The sequence below is a fragment of the Podarcis pityusensis genome, assembly GCF_964106645.2.
Source record: "Podarcis pityusensis genome assembly, chromosome: Z".
Lineage (NCBI taxonomy): Eukaryota > Metazoa > Chordata > Lepidosauria > Squamata > Lacertidae > Podarcis > Podarcis pityusensis.
Window position 1 is genome coordinate 22206779 of NC_138044.1, and position 17554 is coordinate 22224332.

General features: G+C 43.4%; 1 protein-coding gene across 2 annotated transcripts in view; it reads left to right on the forward strand.

Moving 5' to 3' along the window:
- The first annotated feature begins 8812 nt into the window (after positions 1 to 8812).
- The window catches only part of NEXMIF (neurite extension and migration factor), a 207584-nt gene continuing 198842 nt past the window's right edge, over positions 8813 to 17554 (forward strand). For both annotated transcript variants that reach the window (XM_080989719.1, XM_080989720.1), the window contains exon 1: positions 8813 to 9735. The gene's annotated coding sequence lies outside the window, so the exon portion shown is untranslated. The remainder of the gene's footprint in view (positions 9736 to 17554) is intronic.

The following is a 17554-nucleotide window of genomic DNA, read 5'->3' on the forward strand; positions in this document are numbered from 1 at the left end:
TAGGGATGGTAGTGGAATTCGTTAATGAACTGGCCAGGAGTCTGCTTGTCCACTCTGCAGCAAGTAGATGTAGATTTTTCCAAACATGACATTTGTTACAATAAAATTTAGTCAGTTACCCTCATAATCAACAATTGATCTTAAGTGTCTGCTAACTGGGAACTGCTGAAATGTGTATTCACTGTAACTTCTGCCTCATTGATTCACTGTTGAGTTGATTAGGCTAGCTATTAACTACCATTAGCATTCAATTTTTTGTTGTTGACCTCCCTCTTTTTCTTTTGCTCATTGTGACTTAGCCAAACACACACATGGAAAGTGCAGCCATTGTCTTACACCTTAATGTGAACCTGATATTTATTAATGAAACAAAAAAATGGGCTTTGCTTGTATTTTGTGAGTGTTAAAATGTAAGCCTGATGCATTTATTTTTTTCTAATAATATCATTACATGATATCATTATAACTGTTAACTTTCTAATCACCCTGTTTATGCTTACAACTTTTCATTATAAATCTTCCATTGTTTTTGTTATTTTTTTTCTGGGGGAAAGTGTGTGACTGGGTTTGGGGAGAAATCATAAGCACACACTGCAAGCTATGCCTTGAATATTGTGAACTGGGTTTCTTTGGGATGCTGGGGGGTTGTATGTTGCAGAATCATAAATACACAGTGCCCTGACATCTGTCCCATTCTAGAACTAAGTGGTGCATTTAATGGTTTGGGGAAAACATAGCATCTACCCTAATCCCATCACTGTTCTACCCCTGCCCTGTCAAAACCCAAATAAAATTAATTTTACCACCACCACCACCACCCATTTCCCACCAGTTCATCCTAAAAAAAAATAGAGTTTCCATTTCTGGGGGACTGTGCTCCATGTACAATAATTTTTATGTATAAATTCAGCGGATATTAATTATTACAAACCACCCTTTTAACTTAAGCCACTCCTTCTGCAATTCATTACAATTTCAACAGTACCACTAAAAATAATTGCACCCAGTGGAGCCTCCACCTTCAGTGGCAGTCACTCTTTCTGCTCAGCACAGCAAAGTAACCGGCTGCGATAAATTCACAAAGCATCCACTGTGCCCATGCTTAGCATGTGTGACTGGGGGAGGGAGAATTACTGGCAGCATTGAACTACAGTGGTACCTCGGGTTACATACGCTTCAGGTTACAGTCTCCGCTAACCCAGAAATAGTGCTTCAGGTTAAGAACTTTGCTTCAGGATGAGAACAGAAATTGTGCTCCGGCGGCGCAGCAGCAGCAGGAGGCCCCATTAGCTAAAGTGGTGCTTCAGGTTAAGAACAGTTTCAGGTTAAGTACGGACCTCTGGAACGAATTAAGTACTTAACCCGAGGTACCACTGTACATTTTTTATACCACCCTTTAATTCTGGCCCATGCATAGTGTTATTTTGCAGAAATACAGTGCAGTCTGCACCACTTCAGTTCATGTTGTGGTGGGGAGGGCAGGGTGGGTTTGATAGGAGGCTGAGTAGTGCCAGAGCAATGTCTCCTCTCCACCTAGGCTTGGAGGGAGGCAGGTGACCAACCTGCTGTGCTTTACAAAGCACTGAGGGCAGTAATTTATACAGCCAATCAATCAAAACCCCACACAGAGATAATTGCATTTGCAAATGTAATGCTATTTGCAAACTTCCCTGATGGACACCAGCATGTCCACAGGTCATATATTTATCACTTTTGGATTTTGCTTCTGGCTATTACAATTTCCCCTGTCATTTGCAGAGTATTTCTACAGGTCACTTTATAAAAGGGAAGTTTGTGTTGCTCTGGAGGTGATGTGGTAAGGGGCATGGAAAAAATGTGTAGGCTTCAGTGAGGTAGCCCATGAACTGACCTGGCTGCACAAACTCCTCCTTTTAACTTCAGTGTCAAGTCCAAGCCCTGCAAACTTTTGGGAGGCACTGCCATTTGCAAGCAAGAACTACCATGAGCTCAGCTCAGAATACTTTAGGTGTTTTTCTCAAAGAGGAGTTGGTGGTGGTTGTTTTCACAAAATGCAAACCAAGGGTCAATGACATAGGCCACTCATTTGCTTGACAAGATAAGCTGTTAATAGGCTAGTTAGCTGACAAGGAACAGGCACTGAGGATTGATGAGTCCATCACCTCCTCATCCTCACATAAGCAGACAGATAGCAATCCTGATAGCAAGATGCATACATCAATGTGCAATTATTGGCTCATTGAGTTTTCAGCCAGCTCAGAAATCAATAACTGTTATTTTCGAAAAGATAAAGGATCAGATCAGGAACAGTTAAAAATAGTGAAGTGAGAACCCAAGCAAAATGGTACAAGTGTCCGTTGAATCGTTAGAATTGCATTAGATCCCTCCTTTAGGGAAGACTGTTGCATCCATGCCCTGCTTGTGTGACAGACAGGTGTTGTGGACAGTATCTCCATCTCTCATGTAGGACACTGAGGGTTTGGTGTCCTGTCAGGGCGTTCCCACTTCTTTAAGGGAAGTCTCCATGGCTCAGTGGTAGAGCCCATGCTTTGCGGGCAAAAGGCTCCTGTTTCAATTCCTGGGATCTCCAGGCAGGGTGTTGGAATCTGTAGACCTCAAGAGGTCATTGGACTACAACTCCCATCATCCCTGGCCACTGGCCATGCTGCTGGGGCTGATGTGAGTTGGAGGCCAACAACATCTGGGGTGTTGTTGGTTCCCCATCTCTATGTTACAGGATTAAGGATTTCTAATGGGACGCGGGTGGTGATGTGGTCTAAACCACAGAGCCTAGGGCTTGCCGATCAGAAGGCCGGCGGTTCAAATCCCCGCCATGGGGTGAGCTCCCATTGCTCAGTCCCTGCTCCTGCCAACCTAGCAGTTCAAAAGCACGTCAAAGTGCAAGTAGATAAGGTAAACCGTGTTTCCATGTGCTGCTCTGGTTCACCAGAAGCGGCTTAGTCATGCTGGCCACATAACCCGGAAGCTGTACGCCGGCTCCCTCGGCCAATAAAGTGAGATGAGAGCTGCAACCCCAGAGTCGTCCATGACTGGACCTAATGGTTAGGCGTCCCTTTACCTTTAAGGGAGAATCTTCAGCCATTTGACACGATTTCCAGGATTCCTTGTGGAAGCCATGACAGTTAAATTGGTATAAAATAGAGACTAGCTTGCAGTGTACATGTGCCTCTAAAGGAAGGAATAGTAAGATGATAGAAGCACTCTTAAGAGTTAATTTAGAAATGATCCTAACAGGTTGTTCTAAAGATTTGAGCCACATTTTTTCTTTCTAAGAGGTCATCACTAAAGCACTCAATGATGTGAACACACACACACACACACACACACACACACACACTATTTTGGCTTCTGAAGGTGCCTTAAAGGGATGTGTTCTTAATGTGGTGCAGGCCATAGTGAATTGTGGTATTCTTTTAAATTCTACAATACTTTTAGCTATAGCCATTTACAAACAATTACAATAAAGATGGATACAATATACATATTTGTCTCAGAACAGAGGGTTACTTTTGAAGGAAACAACTATGATCACATTAATAGAAAGAAAGAAAAAACTTATCAGAACTTAACAACATATCAAAACCATACTGAACTTTCCAGATGTCATAAGACAAATGGAGACCATACCTCTAGAAGGACTGTTTTGTTCATATTTCATTTCATCTTACATAATACATTGTTATTTTTACATCAGAGTTAACTCCCACAGCTTGTTTACCCCATCACTACTCTAATGTTATATCTGAGTTTCCATTTCTGTCATGTTTCCACACCAGTCTATTATTTTTCTTTTTTAAAAAAACAACAATCCAATGAAAAATCGAATTGTCGTTTGTTTTGATAGGGCAGTACAACACTGGGAGGAAAAAAAGAGCACTCAGACACGACACTTTACAGTGAGGACCTGTGCCTGCAAAGTGTGGGGCAAAACGCAAGTCTGGATGAGCCCTTGGTGTTTATTTCTCCTAATTTTTGTATGTAATATTCACTAATATAATGCATTTCTGCATATATCATTTTCACTAATACATGCTTTTTAAATGAACACTTTCCCCTAACATATGCAAACAATACACAAACGGAAAAGTTGTTATCCTTAAAAAGTCACATTTCTCTGAATTTTGTGATGCAGTTCTCCAGAAAAAAAATGAGCATAAAAATGCTATGAATTAGTAAGAATAACAGAAAAATCAAATATATTGGGTGGAATTGCTTGCAAAAATCTGTGTCATAGACGCTACAAATTTTCATGAGGGTTCCTTCAGGGCAGTGGTGGAATTGCAGCAAACTGCAATTTAAGATTGGAAAAATGAGATACTGAGATAAACCTAAATTGGCAGGTGTGCCCACCCCTAGATTTCCAGACAGTTCTACCAGCATGAGAGGAGTCCAAATTCATGAAGTATTTCTCATGGCAAACAGTTCAGCAAACAGGTGAGTTCAGCACCTTTAGAAAAGAAAGTAAGCCCTATGCATTTAATTTATTTTCCTTACTTGAAAAAACTTGAGTGTTTTCAGCTCTGTTTGTGCTGTTTGAGTGGCTTATCTAAATTTACTTCAACCAGGAACCTAGTTTTGGAAATGGGTAGAAGATGTATTTTCATCCTATGACTCCATTTTAATGTGACAAGGACAACAACGTAGACCTAACCAGTGGGAGAAACCAGCTTATAAGCCAAAAGTTTTAGGCTTAATATGCAATTTTTAAGCTTAGATATAGACTCAGTTCTATTTTAAAACTTAGTTTTTTTAGTTGAGTTTTAAATATGTTGCACACTGAAAAGTGCATATGAAGGGAGGTGCACAGGGGGTTAGACCTTTGCATTATCAAAGGAATTCAGTTTGCCCAGATCCTCTTCTTACTCAGTATTCATTATTGACTCACACAATAAAAGTTGCTGTCTCCAGGTTGGGTGGGGTCAGCTAAGTCAAATCCCCCTTTAGAATTATCTTTCCAGTGCATCAATATCAGTTTTTTGGACACAGTAAGGGCACAAAAAATCCATCTATGTTGTCTAGTTGTCAAATTCTGTATAGTAGGCACATAATTCAAGATAATATTTTCTTCTGAAAATTTAAACTGTTTTCTGCAGTCATGCTTATACAATCCAATACTTTCTCCCAAAACTTAGTAAGCATTGGACATTGTAAAAAACATGTGCTTCAAAGAAGCATTATCCTTTTAACATCTCCAACAGAATGCTGTCTTAGACAGTCCTTATCTATATAAATGTAATGATAGCCAGTAAATTCTAAATATTATTTTCTGTTGTATAAGTCATACTTTAAGATCCATAGTCACATTTACTATGGAAGCTAAAACACTTTCCACAGTTTAGGTAATATATGAACCTCCAATTTTTTGTTCCACCCATTTCTTAAAATCTTCATATTGGATTGATTTATTGATAACAAATAGCTAAAAAAATAAATAGCCTTTTTGTTTCAAAGGATCTGATCAATTGTTCTAATATCTCTGGTATTCCAGAAGCTGTAAAAGCTGTCAGTCCAAACAAAGTTGTTAACAAGTGTCGCAGCTGCAAATATTGCCATTGGGCTACATCTGATAGATGGTATTTATTGCTTAAAACAGCATACGTGTAAAATTAATCTTCCTCATCTATCAGTTGATTCAAAGTCAGTATGCCAGTTTCCATCCAATTTTTCCATGTTACCATATTTTTCAAATTTCTGAAGTTGGGTTTCTTCATGAAGTAAATTTAGCATAGAGAATTTGATTGAAATTATTCTTTATTGGACATTATATTCCATATCTTTCTGGAAAAAAATGTTTTGAGAGGCTCCCAAGTTCTAATATATTTGATCCTAATACTGTCCATCCAACGAGAGGACATATACATATACATATACACATATACACACACATTCTAAAAGCTCCAGATTCATAATACTGAATCCTCCTTCATTAATTTGTAGTTGCATTTTTTGTAAAGATATTTTTGGAGTCAAATAATTTTTTTTTGGAAATATTGTCCAGATATTTTAACTGGAACTCCCCTCAGAATATAGATTAATTTGGGAATAATATTCATTTTGGGAGATTTCACCCCTCCCCAAAGGGCAAGGTGTACTGACTCCCATCTATTAATATCTGAAGGAACCTATTTAATTATTTTATTTATATTACATGTTACTGAGTTATATCCTAAACCCAATGAGGTTACAAAAACAAAGGGTTGTGGGGCCTATCACACCTTATGACTGCTGGACAATTGTTGTTTGGTGGATACCATGGAACAAATTCAGTCCCTTGAGTCCAAGGCAGCTGAACCTGAGAAGCTGAGGGAGGCAAAAGAATCTTTGGAAGAGGCCTTCAGGGAGAAGATGCTAGTGTCCCGCCACCAGGGTAATACTTCGAAGCAAGATTAGGCAAGCCTTTGCCCATAAGTGTTCAAGTGGACTCTGAGTGCACATGCGTCCTGCTGCTTTAATGGGCTGCTGACTCTAAGTGGTGGTGCTATTTTATTCTCCTCCTATCATGTTTCTATGGCTGTCTTGGGGGAAGTTATTTTGTGCTGCCTAATTCTAAGCTTTATGCTGTTATTGTGATCCAACTTGGATGAGACAGTAGTGGCCTGGTAGTGAGTCCCAACATATCAGATGAAGAATAATGAAACAAACCACCTAAAATTCTGCTTCCACTAGAATTTATTGATATTATGCAATAGGTATATCATATATGTATCTTATAACACGGGTTGTTACTTGTGAAGCATGCCTTCAGTTTGTAGAGTTCCCTGCCATGATTTAAATTTGCCTCCATTCATTAATTACTCAGAGGTTTAGCTGACTGAAGTATCAGTTACACAGATTAAATTCTGCCATCCTATCCAGCAGTTTCTCCCTTTCCTCATTATTTGGAAAGGGCCCGGATACAAGGGGCACTCTGTGCATGTTTGTAGCGTTCTCTTTATTTTGAGATTCTAAAATCTGCAATTTGGCAGTGGAAAGCAGGTATGGGACTACAATCCCTGTTTTGAATGAGAGGTGTGGATTCTGCACATACTGCCATTATTATGATGCCACAGCAATATGCGTTAAGAAGATATTAGTGCTGTATCAGGTAAAGGAACAAGCCTTTTGCTTAATTATACATTGGGTGGACACAGCTTCATATGTACTATAGAGCAGATCAACCCAATCTACTTTATTTCCTCCTTTCAAATGGAAGTGTTCTTTTTTTATTATGACTTTACCAGATTTTAGTGATTTTTAAAATTAATTTTGTTGATCTATAGGTTTTTAAAATGGTAAATTGCCTTCTGCCACACAGGTAAAGTTCAAATACTGTTACCAGATCAAAATGGTATACAAGTCTAGGGGGACAAAGATAACAACTTGGTGCCCTCCAGATGTTGTGGACTAAAACTATCAGCCCCAACCAATGGATGGGGGGTCGGGGAATGGGAGTTTTGGCCACAACATCTGCATGGTAGCTACCTCTACTTTACAGCAGTCTGGCATGCAGAAGAGCCCCCAGGTTCAATCCCTGACCTCTCCTGGTATGTCTGGAGAAGAATATGGTGTAGTAGTTAGTGTGCTGATCAAGACCTGAGAGCCCAGGGTTCAAATCTCCACTTGGCCATAAAACTCACTGGGTGACCTTGTGACAGTCACTGCCTCTCTGCTTAACCTACTTCACAGGGTTGTTATGAGAATTAAATGAGGAAGGGGAGACTGTGTATGCCACCTTGAGCTTCTTGGAGGAAAAGGTGGGATATAGCCACAATAAAATACATAAAATACATACACACATGAATGTGGATCATTCCCAACCTGGTGTCCTGTGATGCTCTGGGTGGAGCTGATGAGAGTTGTGGCCCAAAACATTTGAAGGGCACCAGCTTGGGGAAGGTTGTAAAGACAGTGCTGGGCTAGAAGGATCACTGGTCTGACTTCATGGATAGTATCTTCCTTTAGCCTGTAAATCAGAAAAGTCCCTTATTCAAATCTCAGTAAGCGGAGCTTTAAAATGCTTGGCTCCTCTCTCATACCTCCAACTTTAGGAGCAACGTGGAGACTGCACTGATCTCCTTTATAGGCTTGTCATAAGGATAGGTTAGGTATTGCAAAAGTTCCAAAGGGTAGTCATGCTAGTGTTGAGTCTTGTGGCACCTGAGCATGAAGTACGTGTATGAAGAATTTTTTTTTTTTTTGTAGTCTAAAGACAGAAAAGATACATAAAACTGGCTCTAATGTATGTGGCAAAGAGTATATCATTTGCTTTGTAAGCAGAAGGTCCTAGTTTCATTTCCCTGCCCCATCTCCCTGGAGAGCTTCTTCCACTTATTTATTTACCTTATTTATAGAAATACCACCTTGCTGGTGGAGATGTACTTGGTCCTCCTCTCCCCAAATTTTATCCTCACAAGAACCCTGCGAGGTAGGTTAGACTGGGAGCGAGTGACTGGCCCAAGGTCACCCAGTGACCTTCATGTCCGTGTGGGGATTGAACCCCGGCCCCTCAGATCATAGTCCAGCACTCTAACCACTGTACCACACAGGCTCTGCAGTTAGCGCAGGTAACGCTGATCTAGATGAACGGGTGTCCTAACTTGGCACGAGCGAGATAGCTTCCTAAACCCATTTTAATATAAATACGAGGTAAGGCAGGAGATGCGCTTGGAGACGAAAGAGCCGCCGTAGTTGCTGCCGTCGCCTTACGCTGCCGTCGCTTCGAGCGGCTTTGAGGAAAAGGGCCATTCCTAGGAGCGGCCCCTCCAATTTCAGAACTTTCTGCTCTCCTCTGTGATCAATACCCTGTGGCGGCGGCGATGCAGCTCGCGGGAAACGGGAGCGGCGGCGGAGAGCAGGTAGCGCAGGGTCGCCGCTGGCGCGCGCTCGGTTGTGCAGCTACCGCTGCCTGCGCCGCAGCCTCCTCCAAGCGCGCCTCCAGAGCGCCGGGGGTTGCGCGCCCTTTATATGCCAGGTGGCCGCGCGTCGTTGCGCGCGCCGCTTTTCAGTGGGGTGGAGGAGGAGGAGGAGGAGGAGGAAAGACTGCGAGTGAAGAGAGGAGAGAGACTTCATAGTATTAAGGGGGTGTGGGGAGAGAGGGAGAGGCAGAAAAGCGAGCGCCGGCTCTGCCTGCCTAGCGGGCGAAGGGAAGCCTCATCTGCCCGTGAGAGCGAGACGGAGAGCGGCGCGGCTGAGGCAACAATGGCAGCGGCGGCGGCGCATTAGGCACCTTCTGAATGGGCAAAAGCAACCCGGGTGGGGGAGGCGGAGGAGGCGAGGAAGCCCCAGCAGCCGCGGAGGAGGAGGAAGGCGGCGGCGGCGAGGAGGAGGAGGAGGCAGCGGCGGCGGCGGCGGCAGTAGTAGTAGCGGCAGGAGGAGCAGGCGCGCCCCCCTTCCTGCCCGGCCGGCGGGAGCTGCGCGGGGCCGAAGCTTGCGGGCGCCGGCTGGCACAACTGCGGGGACCCTCGTGCCGCACGAGCCGCGCCGGCGGCTCCATCATCTCCATCTCCATCCTTTTCTCCTCCCAGAGGAGGAGTAGGTGGCGGCGGCGGCGGCAGCAGCAGAGGCACCAGCAGAGGCAGCAGGAGAGGAAGGCGCGTCCACCTGCACGCGCTGGAGCGCCGGGCTCATGGAGAAGCGGCGGCAGTCCTGAGTGCCGCAGCAGCAGCAGCCGCCGCCGCCGCCACCACAGACTCGCTCTCACGCCTGCTGTGGAGCAGCCCCTGCCCGGGCAGGCCTCTCCGCCTCCTTCGCTCCAAGGTAAGCTTCCCCCCCCGCTTCCCCATTCTCGTATCAAGGCGTCGCCTACTCAGGGTGGGTAGACCCTTTTGTGCGAATCCGGCGGGGACAGCGGCGGCTCTTCTCTAAGGCTTGCTTGGCGCTGCAGCTGCATCAGACCAGGAAGGAGGGGAGGGGAGCGCTGATGCAGGCAGCCCGAGCACTGCAATCCTTCGAGGGAGGGCCCCCCACCTCGGCTCTCTTTTTTTAATACGGAGAGGAGGCCAAATAAGCTGCAGGGATGCGCGCGCGCGCGTGTTTGTGGGGGCAGATGATGGCTAGGAATGGCTTTGCTTTCTCTCGCTCTCTCTCTCTTAGGAGAGAGCCTGCAGGTCTGGGTTGCTGGGTGGGGGGTGTCCGCCAGAATTGAAGCATAAATTGTGCCAATCAAAATACCTCCGATCCAGGGCGGTGAGCGCGAGGGGGATTGTAAAGGGTTGAAAGGAAAGGAGGGGGGAGCGTGCGAAGATGGTGGGGGAGCGCATGGTGTTTTAAGTTCATACATCTCTTTTTAGAAAATCTGTCAAAAAAAAGGGGGGGGAAGAGAATAGAATCAAAATCACATATCCTCCCCCCCCCCTTTGTTAAATGCGGGCTGCTTTAAAACCTGAATCCTCCTTGCTGGTTTTCTGTGGAATGCAGGGGCCAGAGGTTACCATAATTAATTAGCAGCTATTTTAATGTATGGTCCCCTGGGTGGGGAGAGGGTAGAAAAAAAGAGAGACTCTGTGTGCATGTGTGTGTGTGTATGCATGGCATTGAAAATGTTGGCTTGCTAAAAAGTGAATGAGTGCTCCAAATTGGATGTTTCTCTGTGTGTGGATGCATGGAATCTGCTGATTTGGGGATGAAATTATAGGCCCCTGAATTAAAGATTTCAAGATGCCTCCTTCTTGACATCCTGTAGGCTTTCAAAAGTTAAATGCAGCAGCATTTTAAGCCATTTCTTGAGAAGGATAATGCCCACTTTATTTGTGTGCAGAGAAAAATGTTTATCAGATGGTTCTTCGCCAGGGGTGTGATTATTTATTTCATGGTTCATGCTTAGGAATTTAGTGTTCTGCTAAATTTTTGAATTAAAGCACTGTGTGTGTTCAGTGCAGGAAGGGGGCTGGAAGTGGATTTCCCTATTGCAGGGGTTGCTCCTCTGTTGGTCAGCAATTTGTTTTAGGTAGCAACTGAGAACTGCTCCACATTATGAAAAGGAAAGAGGTCACTAAGTGATCCTTCCTTGCCATCTTATTCTTTTTACACACTGGCCAGCACATGACTCTGTGCTTCTTGTTTACTGCAGATAAGGTTTTAATGAGGGAGAGAATTACTTTATGGGGGGGGGGTGTAGTGACCAAGGAATGGCCAGAAGACCCTAAAAACATTAAAGTTTATTGTCACTTCCCATATTAAACAGGGTAATTGGACAATGCTGGTTGACTATCTGAAACTCTTCCCATGTGAGAAACGCAGCTATGAATACAATTAACCATCTGTCCAGTGAGAAATTGGAAATTGGGCTTTTATCCTTCACGTTCTTTAGTTTGATGCCTAAATTTATTGACTGCTTGTGCACATGTGCCACACAAGAAGAGGGCTTTGGCTTGCAAAGTGCATTTCACCTGTGTGAATATTGATCATGGACTTTTGGTGGTGGTTGTTTTATTAACTATACAGTACTAATTGCAGATGATATGATAACAGCATGTCAGAGCAGCTCTGCAGAAGGTTAATGATGCAGTAAAGGGTTCACAGACATTGTCTTAAGTGCCACCTAGATAAATGTAGTTCCTACTGAAGATATTTCTTTCTGCTCCCAGCGAATTCTGTATGTTCACATTAATTGAAGAACTGTGCGGAGAGCCAGAAGATATGTGTGTGATATTTTTTTGGTGGGGGGGGGGACTCGTTCTGTGGTCATGTTTCACTTTTCTTTTTATAGCTTTTTCTACCCCTTTCCCCAGTGCCCTGCTAGCTTTTCTCCATGGCCACGTTCCCTTCCTAACTACAAAAACCCTTGCTTTGGTGGCAGAGCATCCGCTCTGCCTGCAGAAGGTGCCATGTTCAAGCCCTGGCATCTCTAGGCACAGTTGAGAATGGCTTCTGCCTGAAACCACGGATAGCTGCTGCCAGTCAGGGTGGACAGTACTGAGCAAGATGGACCAAGGGAGATGCCTTGGTAAAAGGCAACTTCCTATGTTATTTAGGCACCTATTGACAGAACTTCAGTGTTGCCTTGTAGTAGTCACCTAGCCAACTGTGTGTGTGTTTGTGTGTGCCAGCCTGATTGCTAGTAAGTGAACTATACATATTTGGTGGGGGGCAGGTGGTATTTTATGTTTTGTAGCTTACTCTTTTCAGTGGGCTTGGAGTATGTGATGCATGTAAAATACCTATCCTATCGAGGGAGTGACTTCTGTTTGTGTTCCATCAAAAGGTTCTGAAACCATTCAATGGATTGCGTTCCGACGAGTTATCATTGCCTAAAAGGTAGCCTTTCTGAACCTGGTGTTTTCCCCATGTGGTTTGGACTACAAACAGTACAAGCCACTGTGCTGGCAGGTGCTGATGGGAGTCCAAAACATTTGGAGGGCCCTGGTTGGCAAAGGCCTGACTCTGGTGTCCAGGTAATGCTTTATTAGAAGAAACTTGTTCTTAGGTTCCTAGAGGTAGTTTTCAGAGTGCTTTAACAATCAACCCCTCTTCACAGGGATTGTGGGAAATGTACCTTTTTGAGGGGAATGGGTCTCCTAACGTCTCTCAGCACCATGGGCATAGCCAGGATTTATGTTGGGGGGGGGGAGAATTGAGCTATCTGTGACGTGATTGGTCAGTTAGTTAAGTATTTTTTATATATTTACTTGATTGGGGGGGTAGCTGCATGGGAGCTACGCCATGCTCAATCTTTAGCAAACTACAGCTCCCAGGATTCTTTGTAGGAAGCCATGACTCTGTAAAGTGGTATCATAATGCTTTAAATGTATGGCGTGGAATTGGCATTTTCTTCACACGATAAATGTATTGGAGTTTGGGAAGGGGGGATCTTGTGGACTTCCCACAGGCATCTGGTTGGCCACTATAAGAACAGGATGCTGGATCAGATGGGCCCCTGGCCAGATCCAGCAGGGCTCATCTTATGTTATTTATCAGTAACAAAATCCAGAGAAGATCCAGTTTTGACTTTGAGCTGACTGGAATATAGTGGGACTGAATATATGGGCCAATGCAGAAAATGGCAATCATCAGCGCACTGCTTTTTAAAAACAAATATTTGACAAAAGAACAGACTGGTTAAATAGTCAACAATTATGTAAGCACATGAGTAGGGTCTGACGTGCTGCGTCTCTGTTGAATCAACCTGTTCAGTGAATAAATCTGCTATGCACCACTGCTTTTGTTTCATTTCTAGGAGAGAATAAACTTAACTTGCACACTCTGAATCTCTCTTACCTGTATTAGAATCTTCTACCCCCAAATCCTAACTTTGGAGAAAGGAGTGCCTATCCTACACACACACACACACACACACACACACACACGTGCTTTAGAATTCATGTTGACAGTCATTCTCCATTGGTCTGTGTCTTGATTATTGACATTGAAAATGGCAATGGGCCGTGCAAGGCTACATATATTTGGGGCTCTTGGCTTGCAGGGGCAGTTCCAGTGAATAATTATCCTCAAAGCGTTAGCCAAAGGATGGTCATTGAGCAAGTCAGTTGCGCATTATCTTTTCATACATCTGGCTTACAACAAAGACGGTTCAACTGTACTTTTTCTAGCCAAAATGAGATAGTACCAGAGAGGTTTGCCTGTTTCTCCATTTGTTTGAGACTCTCCTTACAAAGTGTTTATTATGTTTAAAAGGCTGTTGTGTGACTTTTCATTATTGATGCTGCTCAGAACATTTTATTCACGATATTGTCCATGCCAAAAGGATCTTGAACTATATTCTGCTTTAATTGCCATGGTGCATGTTTCATACATAGAATTTTATTGGAATGAGAGCATTCAGTAGAAGGATTTCTTTTAACCAGAGGATTTAAATTTTTCATCCTCTTATTCGGGCAAGCTGCAAATGTCCATTGCCCTTTCTTGAAATTCATTTGTATCTAAGAGAAGGTAATGAAGACCATGGCTATTAAGCAGTAAGTCCTATTGGATTCAATGGGGCTTACTCCCAGGTAATTTCAGTTAGGGTTGCAGGCTTAGATTTTCAAATCTTTGCAGAATGTAGCTGATCCTACTTTCTTGGAAATACAATATCCATTGTTCCATATTTGTTAAATTTTTATCTGCTTCCCTTACTCCCAAGTGCCTTTTTGTATTCCTTCCTGAAGACTTGTTGGGCATAAACTGACCCAAAATCTATCAATGCCTCAAGGAAAATTTCTGTAACTATGAAGAGGCAGAAGACTTGGAGGCTCCACAAAACTAACTCCCCCTCATATTGCCTATCGTTTTTGGGTCTGCACTTCAGGTGAGTTGGTGGCAGCAGTTTAAAGACCTTAAAATTGGTGTGTGAAGCAATCAGAATGCCATTGCTGATTAGCAATTGCAATTTACAGCCCATTCATGGCTTTAGACAATACGACTAAAGGAATACTGGGAAGCAGCTCAATCTAACGTGGTACCTATTTTCATCTGGAAGGTAACCATGTGTGTGGTGCCAGGCATTTCAAAAGGGGTTTAGCATTCACAATATAGTCAAATTTTCAAAAGGTGATAATCAGTTCTTGTTTACTGAAGGTGAAGTTTTGGGGATAGATGCTGCAGTGGGCGCTGTCTCTAAACCTTGAAGATTATTTTTTTAAAAAAATCTAATCCCATTTATGTATGCAAAATATCGAAAAGTCATTCTCTGTAGACTTATTAGGATTGTAGAGTTGGAAGAGACCCCAAGTGACATCTAAACCCCTGCAATGCAGGAATCACAACTAAAGAATCCCTGATAAACCTCTCTTTTAAAACCCCAGTGATGGAGGCTCCATCCCACTACTGAACTGCTCTCACTGTCACAAAGTCCTTACTAATGTTTAATCGAATTGTCCTTTCTTGTAGCGTGAATCCATTTGTTTGGGTCCTACCCTCTGGAGCAGCAGGAAACAAGCTTGTTCAATCTTTCGTGCATCTTCTCCATGCCGTATATGAAAGTCTCGCCAAAAACAAACAAACATTTTCAGGTATCTCATTGCATGGAAGCCCTGAACATCTTTGGGCACTACAGAACACTGAGCGAACCATTTTCTTCACTGGTCCTTTTTCTAGCCCTCTTTCACTGCAAGGGCTACACCATTTAGTCCTCCTTCACTGCACACAGTTACGAAAGGATAGAGAAGAGAACCATTGGGGAAAAAAGGGGGGGATAGGAGGCAGAACCGTAGCTGCAGCATTTGGGAGATGAGAAGAACAAGAGCTCTTGGGAGTACGAGTTTGCACAATTAAAGCCACATATACTAACTTCTCTTGGGCCATACTTTGCACCTCTGTTTAGTGAGAAGTGTCTGGTTGTGCTTTCCATCTTCCGATCCCAAGCGGGTGGCAGAAACCCTGAGCAGGTGTACAGAGGCATTTTGGTGTGGGTGAGGGCAAACAAGCTGCAATTAAACCAATACAAAGTGGAGGAAGTGTTGCGGGTCACTGATATGCATGGAGGTGTACAAATGTTTCTGGATGGCATTGCACTGTCCCTTAAGGGCTAGCTATGCGCTTTGGGGATGCATCTGGACATGTGCTTCCTCCCTGAAGAGCTGTAACTCAGTGGCAGAGCACCTGCCTTGCATGCAGAAGGAGCCAGGTTCAGTCCCCAGCATCTCCAGGTATGGCTGAGATTTCCTTGTATCTGAAATTTTGTAGAGTGGCTGCCAGGCAGTTTAGGCAGTATTGAGCTGCATGGACCATTGGCCTGACTCTGTATAAGGCTGCTTCTAATGTTATTACATAGATGCAGGTTTTATTGGTGGATAGGTGTGATTTCCTCCCCAGCCTTAGCTAGTTTGTCAATTGCCACTGTATCTCAAGAATTCCAGTCTTGACTCAATGACACTTCAGTTGGTTATGTCCATTATTGTAATGGGACATTGTAAAGGCACATGCAGTTCAGTGTAAGCAGGTGTAAAATGCTGCACACTGCGGCAAAGAATCCTAACTTAACATATTTTGCTAATGAGGTCTGAATTTGAGGTGACTGACCAGGAATCTTGGTTGTCATGACTATTCATCAAGATCATGGTGAATAGCTTGATGAAAATGTTGACTGAAAGTGTGGCAGCTGTGGAAGGCAAATTCTCTGTTAGGAATCATTACAAAAGGGACCGAAAACAAATCTGCCTCTATCATAACGCTGTTGAACAAATCTATGTTGTGGCCGCTCTTGGAGTACTGTGTACAGTTTCGGTCTACATACTTCAAAGAAAACCATGTATAGCTGGAAAATGTGTAGGAAAAGGGCAATCAAAATGATCAAGAGACTGGAGTTTGCCAGACTTTTTTTGCCCATGGGCACATCTACAAGCCAGAGAAAATGCTGTGGGCACCACACACACTGCAACCAAGTACATACCTGCAAGAACGCTCTACCCCACATGTGCCCACTCAACTATTTCCATCTGTGGAACTGGCATTGTTACAGGTGCCATACAGTGATCACTCTGCATTTGTAATAAATCAATCTTTTAGCAGCCCTCACACTTTGGAACTCTCTTCCAAAGGGAAGGCACCTTCGCTGTCTTATTTCAAGCTCTTTCTTTAAACATTTTGTTCAGGCAAGCCAACCCAGGTACATAGAGTGTTGATATGTGTCTTCATCTATTGGTTTTTAATGATTTGAATGTTGTAGGTCATTTTTAACTGGTTTTTCTCTCTCTCCTGATACTATCATTGTTTTATTCTTTTTGTGAACTGCTTTGAGGGTGCTTTTGTGTTGTTTTTACAATCAAGAGGTGTATAAATTTGGTGAAATAAAACAAATAAATGCCCAGCACATTTCCTATTGACTCCTATAGAATGCAGCTTAGTTTCAGAGCAGGGAAGGGAACATGTGGGCACCAGACAAGGCTCTGTGAGTGCATGTGCACCCATGGGCATCAAGTTGATGACCTTCAGACTAGAGCAACTTATTTGGTTAACTCCCCTTCCCAGTTCACTAGAGGGATTGAACCTGGGACCTTCCACATGAAAGGCATATGCTGCCCATTGTGTGTTTTTTGGAACACTTTATTGCTGTGCGATGCAAGGTTTTGAGAACAAAGCACTCTTTTGGGGCTTCTTGACAAGGTTTTATCACAATAATTTCTAGGCTGTTGCAGGAGTTCAGAAAGACTAATCATTGTGAGGTTACTTGCAGTTGATCCTCATTCAGTGGATGTAGAGATAACAAGCTGTTTGTGTGTGCATTTGGTGGTTTTAGTAAATATCCCATTGAGAAAATGTTACAACATTTGGGCGTGTTTGGGGGAAAAGATGTGTAAAAGGTGGTGGGGAGAGCATGGTACAGCTTCATAAAGTTATGTATAGCGTGGAGACAGCAGAGAGGTTTTTCTCCTCCCCAGTGTTAGAACCTGGTTCATCTGGTGAAACTGAATGTGGTAAGACTCAGGACAGAGAAAAAGAGCTATTTTTTTCCTGCCTTGTAGTGATGGCCACCAACTTGGAGGGCTTTAAAATAGGATCATATAAATTCACGGAGGAGGATAAGGCTGCCAGTCACTGCAAGGCATGATAGCTATGCTCTGTCTTCACAGTTGGAGGCAGTAAATGTTTCTGAATGGAAGTTACAGAAGGGAAAGTGCTCTTGTGCTCTAATCCTGCT